The 9,825-nt window shown below is 39.2% G+C and overlaps 1 long non-coding RNA gene across 8 annotated transcripts in view; it reads left to right on the top strand.

The window, feature by feature from the left end:
* Window positions 1-9,825, top strand: part of LOC137483141 (uncharacterized) — a 53,209-nt gene that overhangs the window by 30,179 nt on the left and 13,205 nt on the right. For 6 of the 8 annotated variants that reach the window (XR_011004380.1, XR_011004379.1, XR_011004362.1 and 3 more), the window contains exon 1: window positions 194-311. The exons of 1 other annotated variant lie outside the window; for it this stretch is intronic. This is a non-coding gene — a long non-coding RNA (uncharacterized lncRNA). One more of the 8 variants, XR_011004366.1, reaches the window with a different exon arrangement.

The raw sequence follows: 9,825 nt of genomic DNA, 5'->3' as shown, positions 1-9,825 counted from the left end.
CGCCGGCGGGGACCCGGATGTCGGGGGGGCGGGGCCGGGGCGGGGGCAGCGGCAGCGGCGCTCCGGCCGCTGCCCTCGGCCTCTCCCCTCAGCCGCGTCCCGCAGCGGCGAGCGGCTCCCGGCGGCATCGCTTCCCCGTGCGAGGTGTTGCCATGGGCAGGGGTCTGCGCCGTGCCGCTGGCTCAGCAGCGAGCGGCTCCCGGCGGCATCGCTTCCCCGTGCGAGGTGTTGCCATGGGCAGGGGTCTGCGCCGTGCCGCTGGCTCCCCGGGCAGCCCCGGCCCTGCAGGAAGCACCTCTCGTCCAAGAGAAGTAAGTGCGGCTCAGGGGCAAGATGTGCCTTTTGGGGAGGACAGGGTGGTCCCCCACTCAAGAGGCCTCATTGCTTGGTCTTCCTTCACGAGTACCGCTTGAGAATTCGGAAAAGATGGGTCACATCGCCATCATTTTAACAGCTCGACTTTGGCTAGAATTCCAGAAGAAGCAAGCACGTGTGCCAACCCTCTCCTTATACGTTTCCTAGGGTAACACAAGAATGATGGTAAATTCTGTAAAAGTTCAATGGTCGAGTTTTGTCCCTTAAGGGGAATTCAGGGAAAACCTAACTCAGGGGATGTTTCCTTGAGTCCCCCCTTTTAAACAAAGGATGCACGTTCCCAGAGATTCTGGCCGTGCGGAAAGGTATTGGCTGTATCAGCGACTTATGCGTGCCAGCAGTTTGTACTTTTATTTTTCTTGCTGCTGTATTGATTTTTTTCTTTCCCGGAGAACACTGATTTTAAGTAGTATTTTGAAACAGGGGAAAAAAAATCTGTTTTTCTTAGCCATGTGTTTCTCTCAATGGCTCTCTGTTGCTTTGCAACCCAAAATACAGAGGTTTCTTTCATGTTTGTTGTTTTAATAGAGACCAGCTGTTGTATAGGTCACCATTCATGAAAGTGTATTTCTTTCAGGTACTTCAGGTATAAAATAAGTGAAGTGATGGTAGCCATATGCTGAACTGGAGGTATCTGTCACAGTACATGCACAGTTATTGATCAGAAGTATTTTGTCATGGACAGAATGTAGGTGCAGAAGACTTGCAAAGTTTTGATGTTGATGCATTGTCTGGTAAACAGGGACCACTGAATAGATGAATGCTGCTGAAAAGCTGCCAAGAAAAAATCCTTTCTGCATGACCACCCTGCAAGGCCTCCTTATTGCCTGCTGTAAACTGCCTTCACCTGTTATCTCTGGATTTCACCAATGTTGGGTCAACTGACTTAAATCACAGAAATACAGAAAAAAATGATGTTTGAAATGGCTGAATAACGCTGCTAATTTAATGAGCTGAATCAGCTTGTGGGAAGTGTTTGACAAGCAGCAGAGCCAATACAAAGGGTGGGGAACAGAATTGACCAGAGAGTAAGGGGAAAAGAAGGGTAAAGTTTGAATTTGGAAAGAGTGGGATGGGATGGGAATGCTTTTTCAGTGACAGTAAACAGCTGCAGGTTGAGTTCATGTTCTAAGGGAAAGGGGGAAATACACAAAGAATGCCAACAGATTCTGGAATACATTTCCTAAAAGAAACAACTTCATAGAGTCCAAACTTCAACCACCTACTTCAATCAATAGGTATAGCATTGCTTTTAATATAAAATGAGAAATAGATTGCTGTTTATCCTGATGTATGGTTTTTAGATTTTTGTGAAACTTTATTAAAAAGGAGAAGATCACTGAAATTTGATGAATTAGCTTTAAACACCTCACTTGCAGAGGCACTGAAAGTAAGGAGAGTTTTAAACTACTTCATGTTGCTTGTTATTTTAAATTATGTTCTTTATAATATTGTTCATATGTGAACTATGTTCAGTTGAGATATGTAAATGATATAACCCTAGGACTTTTTTTGAAGCTAGAATGTAGATGACAGAAGTAATATTTAAATATGTGAAAGTAGCAGAAAATAAAAAGCTACAAGTAAGAATGATGATAATAAAAGCTTGCTGCTTTGTGCTGAGTTAGGAACATATTGATACTGAGAAAAGATGGTGCAAGTTTCCAGATTTTTTACTGTTATGGAGGCTAATATTGCTATCTGGAAAAAAAAAAAAAAAAAAACAAACCAAAAGAAACAACAAAACCAAAACCTGGTAATTATAAAGCTACCAAGGATTATTCACAGTGAAAGAGAGACTGCCTCTTTTCTTTCTCCCTCCTCCTTCCCCTGACATCCATTCATTCTGGAGTATTTTTAAGGTGGCTTTCACTGCCTCATCCTCTTGTCATGGAGGATTTTGCTATGTACCTGTGAAGGGACATGTATAGTTAAAATTCCCTGAGGATTCACTTACCAGATTGTCACACATGAAGTTTTGATGATGGTTGTGTGATGTGTTTTCTGCCTTTAGCAGAAGGCATCCCACCCCTCCCATTCTGCCCCCTCTCCATTTTATTTTTGTCTCGAGAGCTGCAGAGGAGAAAGTGAAAATGGAAATGCTTGGTCATCATGCTTTCATGTTAGGTTACAAAAAAATCAGGATGGAAGCAAAAATGTTGAGAGAATCAAGCCTTCATCAACTGCGGTGTGCTGATAGAGTATCCCAATTAAATTATTCATAGAGTTAGCTGTACATCATGATAGGAAGAGGAAATTTAGGAAAACTACGATGAAGCAACCATAGAAAAGCAGGGGGGAACTCAGTAATACATTTTTTCCTTTCCTACCCTGTGAAATAACTTTCTATCTGCCAAAATTATCTTGTAAATGTATAGTAAAAACCACTCCATGTAGCATTTTCAAAAATGCCTAGCAAACATTGAAGCCTCATTTTCTTCTACCTCACCCAACCTGTAGCTATTTAGCCAAGGACATTAAATACAAGGCCTTACCTGCCATCAAAATGTAAGTGTTGAAGTCAAAGTTTTTGATTTGATACTATGTTATACTCAGTGGCTGTTACACTTACAGAGATAGGTATGCCTATCCAATACAAAGGTAATGAAGAAACAGGTCCCTCAACTATGCTGAGAAATAACATTTTTTCAGCTGATTGTTACAACCATTCTAACTGGAAGCAGCGCTACCAACAGCTTAACTACACGCATGCACAAGAGTAGACTAACTGCAGCAGCATCTCACTGGTGAAATAATGTAATTTCCTAATACAGGCAAGCTGTCCATCCCTCTGTGAGCTGCCCCGGGGGTGATGCTGAAGAGCAGACTCTGGGAGGGAGCCAGCTGTGTCAGCTGTGCTGTGCTGACCAAGGAGGCACCAACAGGGAGACACCACCTGTGCACATCTGGCCAGTGATCCTGGGTGTAGAGTCTTGCTTTCTCTCACGCTCTGTGCCTTTTCACTTTCTCATGTGTTTTGACTCTCCTGTGCTAGTTCTTAACAGGGGGCTCCTTGTTGCCTGTCTCTCTTCACTTAAAAACTTTTGTCTGAGTTAGCAGTGTATGAAATTCAAAAAGTAATGGTCCAGCTTTCCTGTCTGCATCTATTGTCAGTGGCCAAATACTATAAAATTGGTTGCAAATTTAAAAGGCATTTTTTTCATAAGCCTGTGGAAATGAATTTATTATAGTTCAATTACATTTAAAAGATCCAGTTTGGGTTCTTAAAGAGACTTTTGCCTTTAAGGCAAAACTGGCTTCTTAGCAATGTTGACCTTGTTGTTGAAATCAGAATTATAGAGGTCACTGTGCTCAATACATGCTTGTAGTTTGCTGTGCAAAAAGCTTCCTTTTGGAAAGACAGCAATGAAGAAGCAGAATACATAAAATTTACAAAAAGATGTTTTGTTGCCTTTGGCTGCAATGTATTCAAAAATTATAAAACTAAGTCTTTAAAAGAGAGACAGGGTGATTAGTCATTATTTGTGGATCAGAATTTGTGTGTAGTTAATATTCAGAAAGCATTCATGAAGTTGGTAATGATTTTTGAAAGTGGCTTTTTTTAGTTTTAATAGCCAGTCATCTGAAACTTAATCTTGAAAGTGAATTACTGATCTTGTTTACAAAATTCAAGTTATTCTATCAAGAAATGAAAAAAATACTGCATGACTTACCTGAATAGTTGCAATACTGCAATTTGCAAATGGATTACTTTAGCACAGAATTAATATTTCAATCTGTATGCTGAAATTTGTTCATATAAGCTGTATAGATAATACTTAAGAATAACAAACATGTCTCAGGAGCCTTACTGGGATTAATCCTAAGAAATAGTACACTCTGACCAGTTTTATGTATCACATTTCTATTTTTCACTTGACCAATAAATCTTCTTATTCATCCAGTTATGGTTTGTGCTGGTTGGTAACATAAGCTCTGCAGACTGTAACTATATACCACTTAGTTCTAAATTTATTTTCTACATGCTGCACGGTAAATTTTTAAGAATGGTCAGGACTAGTTAACTGTGAAGCAGTATATTATGGCCTGCTGAAAAGGAAACAAAAACTGTTTTATTTCAATATTTGATTTTTGAATCTAAATTGTTACCAGAGCATCTTAAACATGTTTAAGTACACCCTTAAAATTACTTGAAATCAGTGGGATTTAAAATGTGCTTTATATGTCTCATTGCTGATTAAAAATATGTGCTTACTATGAATATATAGAAGATACATAACTATGGAGGGTCTAATTAGCCAGGATCTGAGTGTCCTTGTTTTCCATTGGGAGACCAGGTACATTCCCTCTCAAGGCACATTCAGCTCTTTCAGGGCCACATGGTGTAAGTACAATTGTTCCATTGGTTTGAGGAGGATAATTTCTTCCAAGAGAGAAATGTCTCAGGTTTGGTTTGGTTGTTTGGTTTGGTTATTTAATACAATACTGTTTATTCAGAAAAAATATATATGGATGAATAATTTTTCAGATTAATGTAGAGGCAGTCAGCAGCAGGTACTTCCTTGTATTTTATTTACAATTCTGCCTTTTCAGGGACTTCTTTACCTCAGGGAGCTGAATGACTGTTTCTCAAGTAGCTGGTTTTCTTTCTAATGGCTTTTTGGTTGCCAGATGGCATGACTACTTGGATAGACTAACATAAAATAAGGATGTGTTTGTGGTGTGGCAGCTACTTTATGCATTTTGTCTCAAGGTATCCGTGAAGATTTTTGTGTTTGCTCTGTCTTCAGTAGGAATAAGATATCTTCATTTACTGCAAAATGAGAATGATACATGTAATGTCCTCATTTTTTCCCTTTCACAGTCTGGTCTTTGAAGCCCTACAGAGTTCAAATATATATATACATATGTACTTCCTTAAACTACTGGATTAGAAATCACAATTTTAACTAAGGGGTATGTTGTTTCATATGTTGGAGGAGGATATTCTTTTCCATATTACTCTTGTGTGAAAATCTTTGGTGAGGATGATGTCTTTTCAATAAAATTGCCTGGTAAAATCATCCTCCTCCTCAGAACTGTATAAATGGATGACTTTGGTTAGTATAATCAAGTTATGAATGTGTGACTAACCTGTACTGTGCTCTCTGTGAATTGGTAGAAAAACATAGCCCAAACAGAAAATAAACAAAAAATTGACCATATGAGAAACTGCCTTAGAATAGCCTTAAAATGTCTTAGGATGTCTAACAGAAAACCAAAAAAAGTTAATATGATAAGAAGCAAAATGCTGGCAATGAGAGTTGAGAGTTCTCACTTGAAAGCAAACCTAAAAGAAATAATACATTCAGTAAACAGAATTATGAAGGTTCTTTAGCATGGAAGGAGGCCTGATTGTTTTGGGGGTTTTTTGGCTTTTGTTTAAGTCCTGGCAAGATCTATCCTTCTGTTGTATTAAGAGATGTGATGCACAAAAACAACAAGCAGAACTGCCTGCAGAGTGCCAAGAATATGTGTTGTTGAGACACATTTTAACACATAAGGCAACATTTGAAGAATAGGGAGGGGGATGCCATGGCATGAGGGGAGAGCCTCAGAACTCGGCACAAGGCTTTTGTAGCTGTCCTTGAGATAAACAGAGCAATGGGACAGAGCCATGATGGCCCTTTGCCTGACTGGTTAGAAAAAAGCACTTTGTGTGCATCTCTCCCTTGAATGTGTGGGAGGAGAGAAAAAGCCACACAGGAACAGATGCTCTGTTCTTGTCCCGTTCATGGCACCCTCCCAGGTTCTTACCCCTGCCCTTCGCTCAGTGATGCCACACTCAAGGGAAAGGCCTCTGTTTGATTCTTAATCCCTTTAGGATGGGAGCACATCTATGGATGGAGTTGAGGATTAACTGATTTTTATAAATTTATTGACTCATAATAAAGGAATAAATATTTCATCTTGTGGACCATAAAAACAATTTCTCATTACTTTGGTAAGAATCTTGACAGGATGAAGAAAAAGGATCAAATTTTAATTTGGGGAAGTACAATTCTATGAAACTGATTCACAGCAAGTATACCTCAGTGAGTATAATAGAAAAAAAAAAGCAATAAAAGAAAAATTCTTGATTTATTCAACATTACATGTTTTGTAAGAAAATCAGGGTGGGTTTTTTCCCCCAAAAACCTATAGTTGTCCAGCATTCTGTTTGTCACTGGGGCTTCCTGTGTTTGGTTTAATTTTTTTTGTCCAAATTCTTTGCAAACTGCCAATGCAGCATCTGTCTTTAAGAAGAAAATTTGCTAACACTTGACTGTATGGCTACCATGACAGCATTTCAGCTAAGTACTCTGAAGGTTTTGAAATGAATATTGATATTTATTAATGCAGTGTTCCATGTTTTGGAAAGAGATCAAGGTCAGTTGAAGCATTTGTCTGGCTCACATCACATTACATTCAGATTGCATCTGAAATCCAGTTGCTTTGTTTTGCCTTTGGACAGGTGTTCAGAAGGTTTGTCAGGAATGTTAAGGCTGTGTTGAATAGGTATATGGGCACATCATGGGGCTGATTCTTCCCTTGACTTGAACTAAATCAAGTGAAACCCATGTTAAGCCAGAGGTATTGCAACAAAGCAAAATGGGCATGAAAGGATAGTCAAACGCAGGCTGTTTCCTGCAGGCTGTTTCCTCATATTTATTCATTTCTTCAATGTGTGAGTAACACAGCAGCCAGGTACAGTGGCAATAGGACATTAGGATGGCAGAAAGGGAATGAGGAAGTACCACTTTCCTGCTTCCTCTGCTAAGCAAACACAGATCTTTCTAATTACATAGTCTGATTTGAGGTATGTGTTACAGATTTTCAAAATATATGTTAGAGTATAAATTACTGTAAGGTAAACATTGTATGGTTTCATATTGGGGTAAATACATGTAGGCTGTATATTCGACTTCAGTAGTATTTTGCTTGCTTTCATAAGAATAAATATGCATACACAGCTATTATGTGGTGATATTCAATAACTAAATCTAAATTTCTGAAGAAGGCCACACATTAAAAAAAAAAAAATCTTCATTTTAAATGTTTTTCTGTGTGTCCTTTCTCTTAAGCTATTTTGTCTTTCACAGTTCTTTCTTTGTCATCTGTAAAACTTGAATGCCCCTCATCCTCCCAGCCACCAAATCACTCTGGACCATTAAGGTCCTGGAGCTTCTGATATTGTGGTACTTGGAGACATGATTTAGTGTCAGTGTTAGGCAGATGGTTGGACTCAATAACCTTGGAGGTCTTTTCCCACTCAAGTGATTCCATGATACTATGTTTCATTCGCTCTGTGATAAAACTCTTTTTATGGTATCCCCATGTTTTGGAGCCCTTTTATGTCTTCAAATCCTTTTTTTTTTTTTTTTTTTTTATGTTTATGTTGATCTTTGTGCTGGTCTTTCCTTCATGCTTGTGTCAGGATAGAATCCACTGCCTAAGCAATATCTCTCATTCCCACTCCTAGACCCCTGCCCTTCCTGAATTCATAAGAATTGCTGATATGACAGTGAAGCACTCAGTGAGATAAGTGGTGGATTTCCTGAAACTGTGTTCTCTGTGCAGTGTCTATTAGGAGGAATGACTTGCAGCAACAAATCTGCAGGATGGAACGGAGCCAGAGAAACCATGAGGAGTGAAAGGTGTCCAGGTCACCTAAGAAAATTGGATTGTAAAGGGGAAAGATTGGAATGTGTGAGAAATTAAGATAGACTGCTCTTAAGAAGTGCAGAACCATTATCAAGTGTTCTGTCAGTCTTGATTTCCTACTGTTTTAACTGCATTTCTTCCCTTCTCAGATATCTCTTAGAAACTTTGTGATGGTGATGTCAGTTATATATATTAAGATACTTAATATAGTAATGTCGCTACTATATTAAGATATTTCTTCCAAAACTATAAGTCATGACATTCTCATAACAGAATTGTCACTAAGCTTCAGAGTCATTGTAGCGACTTGCAGGGCTCAGCATTCCAGCAAAGCCCTTAGTGCAAATGCTGAAAATCTTTTCAGTTTGTGTGTCAAAAGTTATCATAGACCTTGAGATGTATGGAAAAACTGGAGTCTGTTTCATGCAAACATTGCATTCCAGAAAAGCAAATCAGTACAGAGTCAGTGAGGAGAAAGAGCTTGGTGATCTATGGGATTGGAAGTGTACAGTGGGAAACTAGGGGCGTAAATACAGTACACAGTGAAGTATAGTACATAAATAATTAATCTAACCACCACTAAACTGTTTCCAGAAGTGAATTAGTGAATTCAAAGCCAAGCCACCTTAGCTTGGCTCTGAATGCATGCTGAGGAAGACTGGCTGTCTCAATGACAGGGCACATTGGCCTGAAAGGAATGTGCTAACCTATCTGCACAGCTCTTGGGACCAGGGCAATGCGGGTGTAGAATGTCTGCAGTGTCTCTGCTCTGACAGGCCTGGTGTCACAGCCAGCTGGGACCTCTTCACATTGCATACCACAGTAAGAGAGATGTGCTGTGAAAGGGCTTGCCTCAATGAGTCAAGCTAAACGAGTTTTAACAGATGATATAATTTCCTTCTCTGAATGCACCATCACAGAGGTAAATCTCTCTTGAAGCCAAGGAACTGTGTTAGTAGAAGAGCATAAGTAATCAACTGACTAGGAATACACTGACTCTAAAAATCAAACGGAATTTTCTGTCAGAGGAGAGACACTTTGAGACTGCCATCTGATAGAGTAGTTACTAAAGGGACTTTGGTCAGTTTCTGAAATAAATTAAGTGATACAACTGCAAGTGTAAGAGTTGAGTACTTGCAGTGATTTAGGAGTTCCCTTCAAGTCCTATGTTCGTATGTCTCACAATTCTGTTCAAGCATCAGAGTCAACAATACATCCCACTATTGACTCATCTGGGAAGAGCAGGGTCCTAATTATAACATTGTGGAGTAATATCCTGCTCTTCTCTTTCATGTAGCTCTTACTTACATATATTTCAACTATATTTCAGTTAACACAGTTGAGGTGTGAAAGCAGTGGTTTGTCTGGTAGCCAGAATATATAGCCTTAAAAATGTGTAGGAAATTAGGCTGCTTCAGTTGGACAGTTAATGAAGCAGTTTTGTTTTATCGTGATTCTTTTGAAGTAGCAGTGATAGAAGCAGGGAGCTCTTGGCCAAATTTCTTGTGACAATATACCAAACAATATACATCATGATTTCAGTCATTCTAGTCATGAGGACCTGAGAACTGCTGAATTCAGCCAGATGAAAAATCTATCTAACCTAGTAAGTAGATACTTATGGGAAAAATGTCCAGAGGCAGTCATGCTTACAGTGATTTTTCCATCATGCTCTTTGGGCCTTCAGTGACTAGGAGACTCTTTTGTTTAACAGTTATTGCTGACCTACTGAATAGAACTGCTGAATCAATGAAGTCATGATTTTTCTGGTCCATGTACAGTTTGTGCCTCACAATATCTAATGGA

This window comes from Anomalospiza imberbis, chromosome 1 (genome assembly GCF_031753505.1).
Source record: "Anomalospiza imberbis isolate Cuckoo-Finch-1a 21T00152 chromosome 1, ASM3175350v1, whole genome shotgun sequence".
In the NCBI taxonomy this organism is placed as follows: domain Eukaryota; kingdom Metazoa; phylum Chordata; class Aves; order Passeriformes; family Viduidae; genus Anomalospiza; species Anomalospiza imberbis.
The sequence above is the reverse complement of the archived record's forward strand: the minus strand, read 5'-3'. Positions and strand labels throughout refer to the sequence as shown.